The sequence below is a fragment of the Bufo gargarizans genome, chromosome 4 (assembly GCF_014858855.1).
Source record: "Bufo gargarizans isolate SCDJY-AF-19 chromosome 4, ASM1485885v1, whole genome shotgun sequence".
NCBI classification, from domain to species: Eukaryota; Metazoa; Chordata; class Amphibia; order Anura; family Bufonidae; genus Bufo; species Bufo gargarizans.
In genome coordinates this window covers 451,299,492-451,314,126 of record NC_058083.1, presented here as the reverse complement: position 1 = coordinate 451,314,126, position 14,635 = coordinate 451,299,492, and the positions used below count along the sequence as shown (strand labels likewise).

The following is a 14,635-nucleotide window of genomic DNA, read 5'->3' as shown; positions in this document are numbered from 1 at the left end:
CTTTTTCACTCCATTATTCTGACTTGAGCTAATGATAAATCTGGCCCAATATTTATTGCCCTGATTCTGTAGTTTATAGAAACACCCTATATGTGGTCGTAAACTGCTGTACGGGCACACGGCAGGGCGCAGAAGGAAAGGAATGCCATATGGTTTTTGGAAGGCAGATTTCACTGGGATAATTTTAAGCTGCCATGTCACATTTGAAGACCCCCTGATGCACCCCTAGAAGAGAAACTCCATAAATATGACCCAATTTTTGAAACTAACGGATAAGGTGGCAGTTTTGTTGGTACTATTTTAGGGTACATATGATTTTTGATTGCTCTATATTTCACTTTTTGTGAGGCAAGGTAACAAAAAATATCTGTTTTGGCACCATTTTTATTTTTTGTTAATTACAATGTTCATCTGACAGGTTAGATCATGTGGTATTTATATAGAGCAGGTTGTTACGGACGCGACAATACCAAACTTTTTGTGATGTAAGGTGACAAAAAATGGCTTTTTTCAAACACATTTTTTTGTTTTTTTTAAGGTGTTGTCACGGCTGTAAGTGAGCAACAAGAGCCTACACAGTGAAAAGCAACTGACCAGACCCAAACTAGGGAGGATAAAGGGTGACCCCTGTCAGACCCTGAAAGCTCTCCCTAAGCTTCTCACCCTATGCGAACACCCCAATGGTGGATGATCGCATATCCTCGTACCTCAACTATATAACATCTGAACACCCTACAATAGTGAGGGGACACGACCACCGGCTCCCTACACTAGACTCGGAGGGAGTTAGGGTCACCTGGGATCCAGCAAACAGAAAATCACAAATGAATGTACACTTAACTGAAGGAGCTGCAGCTGCAGTGAAAACAGATCCAAAGTCAGCAGACAATATCCGAAGTACTTGCTTCAGCAGAACACAGATCCAGTGAAAAGATATCACACAGGTAAAGATACTCAAGCGAGAGATACAGCTCAAATGAAAAGTATAATCCGCACCTCTACAAAGGAGGAGGGGTGATTTAAAGGCAACGAAATCAAACACAGGAGGGACAGCTGGGAGGAAGGAAACAGAAAGTAAAGACCTCATCACAGGGGCGGAGAAACAGGGCAGAGGGAACTCCTCCAAGCTCTAGTAGTGACATCATCACAGGGGTGGAGAAACAGAGCTGTGAGAATGTCTCAAAGCTCTGGTAGTGACAGTACCCCCCCCCCCCCCTCTACGGGTGGACTCCGGACACCCAGGACCCACCTTCTCAGGATGAGCCCTATGAAATGCCCTGATGAGGCGAGTGGCTTTAATGTCCGACACCGGAACCCACATCCTCTCCTCAGGACCATAACCCTTCCAATGAACGAGGTACTGAAGAGAACCGCGGACAATGCGAGAGTCCACAATTCTGGAAACCTCAAACTCCAGATTGCCATCAACCAAAATCGGAGGAGGAGGCAAAGAGGAGGGCACCATGGGCTGGACATATGGTTTTAAAAGAGCCCTGTGAAATACATTATGTATCTTCCAAACCCGTGGAAGATCAAGACGGAAGGCAACAGGATTGACGACTGACAAGATTTTATAAGGCCCAATAAACTTGGGACCCAATTTCCAGGAGGGAACCTTCAGTTTAATATTTCTTGTAGACAACCACACCAGATCACCCACATTCAGGTCCGGACCAGGCATACGTCTCTTATCAGCCACACGCTTATATTTCTTACTCATCTTTCTAAGATTACTCTGAATCTTTTGCCAAATGGTAGACAAAGACGAGGAAAATCTCTCCTCCTCAGGCAAACCAGAGGGAGCCCCTCCCGAGAATGTCCCAAACTGCGGATGGAACCCATATGCACCAAAGAATGGTGACTTATCAGAAGATTCCTGACGATGGTTGTTCAGAGCAAACTCAGCAAGAGGGAGAAATTAACACCAATCCTCCTGGTTCTCTGCCACAAAACAGCGCAAATATGTCTCCAGATTCTGGTTGACGAGTTCAGTCTGACCATTCGACTGCGGGTGAAAAGCAGAAGAGAAGGACAGCCGAACCCCCAGGTGAGAACAGAAAGCCTTCCAGAATCTGGACACAAACTGCGTGCCTCTATCGGAAACAATATCCGAGGGAATGCCATGCAATTTAACAATATGGTCGACAAAAGCTTGCGCCAACGTTTTAGCACTGGGTAAACCAGGGAAGGGTACGAAATGAGCCATCTTGCTAAAACGGTCCACCACCACCAGGATCACCGACTTCCCTGAGGAATGAGGAAGATCCGTGATAAAGTCCATGGATAGGTGTGTCCAAGGACGGGAAGGTATGGGTAACGAGAGAAGAGGACCTGAAGGCCGTGAACGAGGGACCTTAGCGCAAGCGCACGTCTCACAAGCAGCCACAAGCGCCTCCTCCGACCAAGAGGAAAAATCCGCCCCCTTTTTTGTCATGTCAGTGAGGGGTTTGACAACAGAGGAATAATTCAAAATGAACTTTCTGTAATAGTTCGCAAAACCCAGAAAGCGCATCAATGCCTTCTGATTCTCAGGAAGCTCCCACTCCAGCACAGCACGGACCTTCTCCGGATCCATGCGAAAACCAGAAGCAGAGAGGAGAAAACCCAGAAATTGAATCTCCGATACCATAAAAACACATTTCTCCAGCTTGGCGTACAATTTATTCTCCCGCAGAATCCGCAGAACCTGAAAAAGATGATCCTGATGGGTCTGAACATCAGGGGAAAAAATCTAAATATCATCAAGATACACCAATACAAATTTCCCCATTAAATGGTAGAAAATACTGTTAACAAAATGCTGAAAGACGGCCGGAGCATTCATCAGGCCGAAAGGCATAACGAGATTCTCAAAATGCCCGTTAGGGGTATTAAAGGCAGTTTTCCATTCATCCCCCTCTCTGACCCTGACCAGGTTGTACGCGCCTCTCAAATCCAATTTGGAAAAAACCTTGGCCCCAACAATTTGGTTGAAGAGGTCCGGGATCAGAGGAAGGGGATAGGGATCGCGAATCGTGATACGGTTCAGCTCCCTAAAATCTAGGCAAGGTCTCAGAGAGCCATCTTTCTTTTTAACAAAAAAAAAAAACAGCGGCAACAGGTGATTTTGAGGGACGAATATGCCCCTTATCGAGACTCTCAGAGATATAAGTTCGCATTGCGATTCTTTCCGGTTGTGAGAGATTGTAGAGGCGTGCTTTTGGCAGCTTGGCGCCGGGAATGAGGTTAATGGGACAGTCAAACTCCCGGTGAGGAGGTAGCTCCTGAACACCGCTCTTGGAAAACACGTCCGAGAAATCAGAAAGAAATGATGGCACCGTTTTAGTAGACACCTCTGCAAAAATCGCTGTGAGACAATTCTCTTTACAAAACTCACTCCACTCATTTATTTGCCTTCCTTGCCAATCAATAGTGGGATTATGTCTAGTGAGCCAGGGTAACCCCAAAACTAGAGGAGAAGGCAATCCGTTAAGGACAAAACAAGATATATCCTCCACATGAGTGTCACCTACCGCTAACCGGATATTGTGAACAATGCCCTTCAGGGATCTCTGTGAGAGTGGAGCAGAGTCAATAGCAAAAACAGGTATATCCTTTTCTAATGTGCAAACCTGAAAACCATGCATGGCTACAAATTGAGTATCAATAAGATTGACGGCCGCTCCACTATCGACAAAAATTTCACAAGAAATGACTTTGCTCCCTAGCGCTACCCTGGCAGAAAGGAGAAAACGGTTACTGCAGGTCAGAGGAAAAGCATCAATTCCTACATCAACTTTGCCCAAAGTAGCAGATGAAGCAGAGTTTGATGATTTACCTTTTGAGGTTTTTCTCTTATTATAACTCTTTGTACAGTTCAAGAATTTCCTAGACGGACAAACATTTGCCAAATGACCTATGCCCCCACAACAAAAACACTCCATTCTCTGAGGACTAAATCCTCCTTTATCAGGGGCAAGTCGACCTAGCTGCATGGGCTCCTCCACAGAGGGAACCGAGAGAGGATGAGGCCTCTGCACAGTGAATGAGTCCGCACCACTGCCCCAAGACTGAAAATGACTGGACAGAGAGGTCTCGTTTCTTTCTCTTAGACGCCTGTCAAGGCGTACCGCCAATGACATGGCAGACTCTAAGGACGTTGGTCTCTCATGGAAAGCAAACGCATATTTCAATCTCTCTGAGAGACCATGAGAGAACTGACTCCGGAGTGCAGCATCATTCCAACCTGAATCAGCTGCCCATCTCCGAAATTCATAACAATAAAGCTCCGCAGACAGTTTGTTCTGGCATAAAAAACGTAAGTTAGATTCGGCCAGAGCAACACGATCCGGGTCATCATATATCTGTCCCAGGGCCACAAAAAATCTTTCCACGGATCGAAGGGAGGGATCCCCCGATGGCAACGAAAAAGCCCAAGTCTGAGCACTACCCCTGAGCAGGGAGATGACAATCCTCACCCTCTGTTCCTCATTACCAGAGGAATGGGGACACAAGCAAAAATGGAGTTTGCATGCCTCTCTGAAACAAACAAAATTCTCACTGCCCCCGGAGAACGTTTCCGGAAGTGAGACCTTTGGCTCGCAACAGACTCCATGGGCCGGAGCAGAGCCCAATGCTTGAAGCTGAGTCATAGATTGACGGAGATCCGCTACCTCCAAAGAAAGACCCTGCATGCGGTCAACCAGGTCAGAAAGCGGATCCATGTCAAAAAAGGACGGTTTGGCGGATTATAATGTCACGGCTGTAAGTAAGCAACAAGAGCCTACACAGTGAAAAGCAACTGACCAGACCCAAACTAGGGAGGATAAAGGGTGACCCCTGTCAGACCCTGAAAGCTCTCCCTAAGCTGCTCAGCCTATGCGAACACCCCAATGGTGGATGATCGCATATCCTCGTACCTCGACTATATAACACCTGAACACCCTATAATAGTGAGGGGACACGACCACCGGCTCCCTACACTAGACTCGGAGGGAGTTAGGGTCACCTGGGATCCAGCAAACAGAAAATCACAAATGAATGTACACTTAACTGAAGGAGCTGCAGCTGCAGTGAAAACAGATCCAAAGTCAGCAGACAATATCCGAAGTACTTGCTTCAGCAGAACACAGATCCAGTGAAAAGATATCACACAGGTAAAGATACTCAAGCGAGAGATACAGCTCAAATGAAAAGTATAATCCGCACCTCTACAAAGGAGGAGGAGTGATTTAAAGGCAACGAAATCAAACACAGGAGGGACAGCTGGGAGGAAGGAAACAGAAAGTAAAGACCTCATCACAGGGGCGGAGAAACAGGGCAGAGGGAACTCCTCCAAGCTCTAGTAGTGACATCATCACAGGGGTGGAGAAACAGAGCTGTGAGAATGTCTCAAAGCTCTGGTAGTGACAGGTGTTCACCTGAGGGATTAGGTCATGTGATATTTTTATACAGCAGGTTCTTACGGATGTGGCGATACCTAATATGTATACTTTTTTAAATTTATTTATGTTTTGCACAATAACAGCATTTTTTAATTAAAAAAAATCATGTTTCAGAGTCTACATATTCTGAGAGCCCTAGTTTTTTTTATTTTTTGAGCGATTGTCTTAGCTAGGATCTCATTTTTTGTGGGATAAGATGACGGTTTCATTGGTACTATTGTGGGGTGCGTTTAACTTTTTGATCGCTTGGTATTACACTTTTTGTGATGTATGTTGACAAAAAAATTGCTTTTTTACACTGTTTTTATTTTATCTTTTTTACGGTGTTCACCTGAGGGGTTAGGTCATGTGGTATTTTTTTTAGAGCAGGCTGTTACGGACGCGGTGATACCTAATATGTGTACTTTTAAATTTTTTTTTTTACATTTAACACAATAATATTATTTTTGAAACAAAAAAAAAATCATGTTTTTGTGTCTCCATAGTCTGAGAGACATAGTTTATTTATATTTTTGGGGAGATTGTCTTAGGTAGGGGCTCATTTTCTGTGGGATGAGGTGACGGTTAGATTGGTGCTATTTTGGGGGGGCAAACACCTTTTTGATCTATTGGTGCTGCACTTTTAGTGATGTAAAAATGTTTGTTTGTTTTTTGACGGTGTTCATCTGAGGGGTTAGCTCATGTGATATTTTTATAGAGCCAGTCGATATGGACGCGGCGATTTCTTAGTCCCAGGTTTTTTAATTTGGCGCTTAGTGGTATTCGGTTTGTAATGAGAAACAGCACTAAACGAGGATAATACCTGCATTATTTTAGGAAGTGAATTAATAGCATCAGAGAAGGCAAGAATGATGCTGTCTGCGAAAAGTCCTATTTTGTGGTTAATATTCCCTACTTTCAGTCCAGTGATATCTCTATGGGATCTAGTTTTCTCTGCCAGGAGTTTTACTACAAGCGCAAAAATAATCGGGGATAGCGGGCAACCCTCTCTTATCCCATTCGAGATTGCATTAAATATGTTTCCAAAGAACCCAAACCTGTTTAATACTGCTCTGCACTGGATTGAATGCCTTCTCAGCGTCCAAAGCTAGGAATAGAGAAGGGTCAATAATCCTTCTAGTGCCATCTACAAATGCCATTTCTATGCCGCCCATGCCACTTTCCTTTCTGAAAAGGGGTAGTGACTTGGGTGGAGAGCGGGCAGGGACATTGGTCCCAGCAGATCCATTATCATTTACATCAGCTTTCTGGCATAAATGATGACCGAAATCTATGCCAGCTATTGTAGATCTCATTTTAGGGGCACAGAATGCCCTTAAAGGGGTTGTCTGAGTGTTTATTACTGATGAGCTATCCTCAGGATAGATCAGCAGTATGTGATTGGTGGGGTCCGATGCCCGGCAACCACTGGCCTACTCACAGCTTCGGCTGTGTTCACATCACATTATTTTTACATTGTTCTGCTCCGTTAAAGGAAATAACAAAAGTGGCGGATAGGGCACATAACTGATCCGAACAGAGCTGGACAGACTCCATTGACTACACTAGAGTCCGCTCAATTTCTGTTAGGAATCTTGTTTTTAACCAGATGAAAAATTCCTGTCCTCTTAATAGAATCTGCGAACGGAACCTCCAAAGCAGATGTGAACTGACCCTTAACTCGGCACCATACACTGTACAGCGGCTGTGCTTGGTATTGTGGCTCAGCCCCATTTACTTGAATGATACTCGGCTGCACATAGACCATCTGACTGGTGAACTTGACATCAGTGACCTAGGAAGAGGCCGCCATCTTTAATCAGCTGATCTGCTGGGGTACCAGAAGTTGGACCCACTGCAATCAGATACAGATGACCTATTCCCTGGGAAAACCCCTATAGCCCATCTTTTGGTTAGCGTAAGGGATATACAGTGCATTCAGAAAGTCTTCAGATTCAGTTTTTTCACGTTTTGTTATGTTGCGGCCTTGTGCTAAAATAAAATAATCAGGTTTTCCCCCATAAATAGCTGATAATGAGAAAGTACGGTAAAAACATAAATTTAGAAGACCTAAAATTTGGCATGGACTTAATTATTTAGACCACTTGCTATGACCAGTAACAGACTGGCTATAGACCCTACAGGGAAATTTCCTGGTGCTCAGGGGGGCCGCTTGCCAGCAGGGTACATAACGATCTGATGCTCTCATCATTAATCGTGGAGATCAAGTGGGATCAGAGATATGGATAGTGCAAAAAAAAAACATGCAGGTTCCCATTGGGTTCTAAAAAATGGCTCCCATCTGTAGAGCAAAACAAACAAAGGCTTCATTCCTGCCCTTCTATGGTTGGACAGATGACATTTTGGGTGGTGACACTGTGGAGATGAACTGGGAATGGAGATCTTCTGGATGCAGCAAAAAATCTTGCAGGTTCCTAATGTGCTCTAAAGAGTAGGTTATGTAAAAAACGCTCCCATCTGCAGAGCCAAACAACAACAAAGTCCTCTCCCCTGCTCTTCTGCGGTTGGCCAGTTGCTTCATGTAACATTTTCTTTTTTTTCACCAGCAGAGATGACCATGAGTTGTGCAGTGAGCTCCAGAGTCAAATCTGTGGAGGAGAGGACTGCATGATACCAGGACATCATGGAGACAAACTGGGATTGGAGATCGGATAGGTCGTACAGAGCAGAGCAGTTGTATTAATAGCTTTGATCCAGTGTTCTAGGAATGATCGTATTTTCTTAGGGTCAAGAAGGATTTTATTTTCCCCATGGCACAAACTGGCTTAGAATGTCCAGGTTTTTTCCTTCTGGATCAACAGCTTTAGAATTGAAAAGGGTTCTCCAGGATTTTATAACCGATGACCTAGCCTCTGGATAGATCATCAGTATCTGATCGGTGGGTGTCCCCTGCCAATCAACTGTTTGAGTAGGCACTATCAAACACACCGCTGGACATTGTGTACTGGCTGTGCTTGGTACTGTGCTCAGCCTCATTTACTGAGAGCTGAGCTGTGCCCAGGCCACGTGACCGATGAACGTGTCATTACTCGTCTAGGAGAAGCTACGAGAAGGCCGTGGCGCTACTGCGACTGCCACTCGCAGAGGATAGGTCATCAGTATTAACAGCTCAGAAAACCCCTTTAAATAAATCATGTTGAAATATAAAATATCTGTCTTCTAGTCATTCCTTAAAAGGGTTGTGCAAAAATTGGAGGGATTAGCAACCCCCCAACTTGGCCTGTAAAGGGAAGCATACTTGTTTCCCAGTGTTGACTCCTTGTTCCTTCTTCTCCCGGCCTGCGATGCTCTGCCGGGCTCCCTTGCTGTAATCCTCTGGTTTGACATTGTCTGCAACCAAACACTGGGCGTGGCGTTGACCGGCCTCGCTTACGTCATGACAAATGGTCACCTAACACAAGGGGGTCTGGTCGCAGTGAACGGCTGTGTCGAGGTCAAACCAAATGTTCACTGCGAGGTAGTCCAGTGGAGCATCACAGGCCTAGAGAAGAAAAAGCAGGGAGCCAGTGCCAGCAAGCAGATAAAAGCAGATAAGTAAGCTTCCCTTTACAGGTCCAGCCAAGTGGAGGGGGGTTCACCAACCCCCCCCCCCCCATTCTTGTACAAGCACTTTCATATTATTTAATATATATCAGTATACATGTTGGGCAGGGCTGTATTTGCCACTAGGCACCCAGGGACGGGTGCCTAGGGCAGAAGAATTTATGTCTGCATAAAGGTCCATTCACACGTCCGTAAGTGCGGACAGCACATTCCGGCCCCATTGAAAATGAATGGGTTCTGAATGAGAATGAATGCGGACCCATTTTGCGGACGTGTGAATGGACCCTAACTCTATGCAGAGGGTATACCATGTATCAGTGTTGTGAGGGTACATGGTTTTCCGTACCACATGCCTTTTTATGGTGTTTTTTAGTTGCATTTTCGTGTTAACATGTTTGTTTGGTGTTTTTTCACACCACTGCGTCACCATGCTATGTTTTAAAAGAAAAAAAAAACACAAGCAAAACTGCCACCAAATAGAAAAACTGCAATAGCCCAAAAAACGCGTCTCTGCCCTGCATTTTATAGTTCCCATTCACTTTTAGCTAACACCTAGAGCTGTTTTTTTTTTTTCAGAAAAAAACGCCACGGAAATTGCAAAAGTGCTTAAAAAGTGACAAAATACCGATGTCTGAATCTGAATGTCTTGGCCATGTGAGGCATGTATTTCCGCAGAGCAGCCAGCAGGGGGAGCGCTTACGCTGCAGCCGCCTCATCAGTTTCTCCACAGGTTCACGCTGAAGCTGCCTGTCCGTTCCTTTAAGTCTTCCCCCGGTACATGGGACACAAACACTTCGGTCCGTGTGTGTTTTACCACGCACTCGTGTTGCACATAGTTCTGCTGTGCTGAACACTCATGTGTTCGGTCTGAGGTGTCGCTTCCTAATTCATTCACAAGCTATTCCCGTGCAGCACATCGCTGGACCCCGTCTCATCATCATTATCCAGCGCATAGGTAAGAGGAAGCTGCATGACAAGAAGGGCAGTGTATAATGTACTTATATTGTGTGTGTGTATATATATACACACACACACACACACACACACACACACACACACACACACACACACTATATAAGGTGCATTCGGTGCATTGACAGACTACTGTTCACACCATGAGTCTTTGGCTCTGTTCACATCTGCATTGTTGCTACCGATCATAGTGGCAGCCACAGGCTGTGCCGCCGATCAGATACGAACCCATTCATTCCAATGGGGCCACACAAAATGCAGAAAAAAAATGGCAGCATGCACTCGCCAAGTATCTGTGTTTTTGCGGATTTGCGGACCACGAAACACTTATGGCCATGTAAATAAGCCCTTCATTTGATCAGTAATTCCTTACTGCAGTAAGTAAAGAAGGTGTGGGATGATGGGTGAGTGCAGGGTTGGTAAGGTCCATCATATAGCCCTCATGTGGTCCAGAGGAAGATAAAAACAGATTGGCAGATTCCAATTAAAGGGTTGGTTCAGAGCTGAACCCGGACATATCCCCATCTTCACCCCCCCCCCCCCCTCCCCCCTGATCTGAGCATCAAAGCATGAAATGCTCCTATGCTCTCCTTTGCCCTGCGCTGAATCGGGCAGGGCAAGGACATTTTCGGGAGATCCAGTGATGTCCCGGGCTCTTCATAGGGACTGCTAGAGCGCTGCCCTAATCTGTGAAACAGGTAGGCCAGTGCTAAAGACCGCCCATTAGCGCCAGTGACGTCACCCGGAACACTGCAGAGGGATGAAGATGGAGATATGTCTCCTTTTAACATGTTTTAGGCCTCTTTTACGTGAGTGAGTTTTCCATCAGGATGCAATGTTTGTTGTGAACAGACAGCATCCGGACTGAATCCTGATCCATCCATTTCAATGGGCCTGTGCACATGAGCGTGGTTTTTCACGCGTCATCTCTGCGTTCAGGAAAAATCACAGCATTTTCTATATTCTGTGTTTTTCACACAGCTCTGGTTCCATAGAAGTGAATGGGGCTTCGCTCGTGTGAAGTAGGCCTTAGACTCCTTACACATATGAATTTGGTACTGGCGTTTATTTACCTGTATATAAAAAATCCACCGGAATTACGCTTCTTTCACGTAAGAGATACAGATTATGTCAGATTCTTTTCAGGAAAAAACTGATGGTTCTATATCCAAATGATGTGTTTTCCACACGTGAAGAATAACAACAACCAGTGAAAAATGCATTGTATCCGGATGTCTTCCATTTTTCCCACAAGCCCCATTCACTTCTGTGGACAATAAGAACAACAAGTGTATGGGGCGCCACAGTATGTATTCCAAGTGAATGGAATAAAACGGCACAATTGGTATAAAAAAGAGCAATCTTATCTTTTAGCTCATAAAAGGTATACACATAGGCGGTATACACATAGGCGGTATACACAATGATTAGCATTATAACCCTAAAACATACGCTAAAAATCATAATAGGCCAGTTGAATCGAATTTGTCCCTTACTCCACTAGGGAGGGGGGTGTACAAGATATACTCAAGACACTTGACACCCTCTCCTCCCTCGCCGAGATAGCCTGTAGTATGTAAAAATTACCACGTCCACAAGGATGATGACCCGGGGTACTTCTAAACATAAGGTGCTTTATTAGAAAGAAGCTCAACGCGTATATAAAATCCCCTTCTTCAGGAGCATAGACCAGGCATCCTCAAACTGTGGCCCCCCAGCTGTTGTAAAACTACAACTCCCACAATGCCCTGCTGTAGGCTGATACCCGTAGGCTGTTCGGGCATGCTGGGAGTTGTAGTTTTGCAACAGCTGGAGGGCCGCAGTTTGAGGATGCCTGGCATGGAAATGATGCGTGAAAAACAACACTAATGTGCACTGATCCACTGAAATGAATGGGTCAAGTTAGAGTCCGGATGCCATGTGTTCACCACACACATCGCATCTAGACGAAAAACTCGTTCGTATGAAAGAGCCCTAAACGCTGCATTCTCTTGTTGTTGTTGTTGTGTTTTGTTTTTCACCCGTTGGTTTTATGACTTTTTTATTTTATTCTTTGCACCCAGTGGATTTACTAATGTGTCTGCGTCAAAAATCTGTCTAAAAAATGGGGCACATTGTTCCACTTTGACACACTGAGGGGCGCACACATTAAGGCCTCTTTCACACTACAGTATGTTGCATTCAGTGTTTTGCGTTCCGTTTTTCACGGATCCGTTGTTCCGTTTTTTGCTTCCGTTGTGGTTCCGTTCCGTTCCGTTGTTCCGTTCCGTTTTTCCGTATGGCAAATACAGTATACAGTAATTTCATATTAAAAATTGGGCTGGGCATAACATTTTCAATTGATGGTTCCGCAAAAAACGGAACGGATACGGAAGACATACGGATGCATTTCCGTATGTGTTCCGTTTTTTTTGCGGCCCCATTGACTTGAATGGAGCCACGGACTGTGATTCTCGGCCAAATATAGGACATGTTCTATCTTTTCAACGGAACGGAAAAACGGAAATACGGAAACGGAATGCATACGGAACACATTCCGTTTTTTTGCGGAACCATTGAAATGAATGGTTCCGTATACGGACCGTATACGGAACGCAAAAAACGGACCGTATACGGAACGCAAAAAACTGTAGTGTGAAAGAGGCCTAAGACTGCCGTTTCAGTTGTCGGTCTTAATAAGGCTCTGTGCTGACAAAGGATCCGCTGAAGTTTTAAAGAGGCGCCGGCCTCTATATAACTTTGGCGGCTCCACCGCTGCTTCTGAATGTAAGACAGCTTCCGAGCTGTCTTACATTTAGACCCTTTTCTACGCCCATGCCCCCCTTTTTTAGACTTGGTGTGAGCAGGGAGAAGTCACAGATTGTGACGCAAAGGACCCTTGCGCCACAATCTGCGCCATAAATACGCCTAATTAAGGCATATTTCTGTTTAATAAAGGAATGGGACTGGGCTGTGCCTAGACCATGTGACCAGTGAACGAGATCTCACTAACCTTCAGTGTCAAAATCCAGGAAAACTCCTTTAAAGATGACCTTTCATGTTTTTTTATTAATTGAGATAAATACCTTTACTTGCGGGGTACTGCTGATGCTGCCACCCTGTCAAATTTTTTTAAAATATCGCTCCTACGCCCCGCTGTGCCCCCTGTATTTTTCCCGCTCAGTATGCTAATACTGAGCATCTGTACAGGGAGGAGGAGACCCCAGGGTTTCTCAAGCAGCGTCGTCTTCTCCCTGGCTGTGACGCACTCTGCTGTGATTGGATCGTGGCACAGCCAGGGAGAAGGAGACGCCCATTGAGAAACCCTGGGGTCTCCTCCTCCCTGTACCGATGCTCAGTATTAGCATACTGAGCGGGAAAACTACAGCAGGGCGCATGAGCGATATTTTAAAAAATCGGGCAGGGTGGCAGCATCAGCAAGTAAAGGTATTTACCTCATTTAATAAAAAAAACTATGAAAGGTCCTCTTTAACCACCTCCGGACCGCCTAACGCAGATTCGCGTTCCGGAGGTGGCAGCCCTGCGCACAGTCACGCATATATGCGTCATCTCGCGAGACGCGAGATTTCCTGTGAACGCGCGCACACAGGAACGGAAGGTAAGCGAGTGGATCTCCAGCCTGCCATCGGCGATCGCTCGCTGGCAGGCTGGAGATCCGAATTTTTTAACCCCTAACAGGTATATTAGACGCTGTTTTCATAACAGCGTCTAATATACCTCCTACCTGGTCCTCTGGTGGTCCCTTTTGTTAGGATCGACCACCAGAGGACTCAGGTAGGTCAGTACAGTCGCACCAAACACCACACTACACTACACTACACTACACCCCCCCGTCACTTATTAACCCCTTATAAACCCATGATCACCCCATATAAACTCCCTGATCACCGCCCTGTCATTGATCACCCCCCTGTCAGGCTCCGTTCAGACGTCCGTATGATTTTTACGGATCCACGGATACATTGATCGGATCCGCAAAACGCATACGGACGTCTAAATGGAGCCTTACAGGGGGGTGATCAATGACAGGCGGGTGATCACCCATATACACTCCCTGATCACCCCCTGTCATTGATCACCCCCCTGTAAGGCTCCATTCAGACGTCCGCATGATTTTTACGGATCCATGGATACATGGATCGGATCCGCAAAACACATGCGGACGTCTGAATGGAGCCTTACAGGGGGGTGATCAATGACAGGCGGGTGATCACCCATATACACCCCCTGTCATTGATCACCCCCTGTCATTGATCACCCCCCTGTCATTGATCACCCCCCTGTAAGGCTCCATTCAGACGTCCGCATGATTTTTACGGATCCATGGATACATGGATCGGATCCGCAAAACACATGCGGACGTCTGAATGGAGCCTTACAGGGGGTGATCAATGACAGGCGGGTGATCACCCATATACACTCCCTGATCACCCCCCTGTCATTGATCACCCCCCTGTAAGGCTCCATTCAGACGTCCGCATGTGTTTTGTGGATCCGATCCATGTATCCATGGATCCGTAAAAAATCATGCGGATGTCTGAATGGAGCCTTACAGGGGGGGTGATCAGTGACAGGGGGGTGATCACCCTGATCACCCCCTGTCATTGATAACCCCCCTGTAAGGCTCCATTCAGACGTCCGCATGTGTTTTGTGGATCCGATCCATGGATCCGTAAAAAATCATGCGGATGTCTGAA

General features: G+C 45.8%; 1 protein-coding gene across 2 annotated transcripts in view; it reads left to right on the top strand.

The window, feature by feature from the left end:
• Positions 1 to 9,770: 9,770 nt before the first annotated feature.
• The window catches only part of PUS10 (pseudouridine synthase 10), a 124,383-nt gene continuing 119,518 nt past the window's right edge, over positions 9,771 to 14,635 (top strand). For both annotated transcript variants that reach the window (XM_044290578.1, XM_044290577.1), the window contains exon 1: positions 9,771 to 9,921. The gene's annotated coding sequence lies outside the window, so the exon portion shown is untranslated. The remainder of the gene's footprint in view (positions 9,922 to 14,635) is intronic.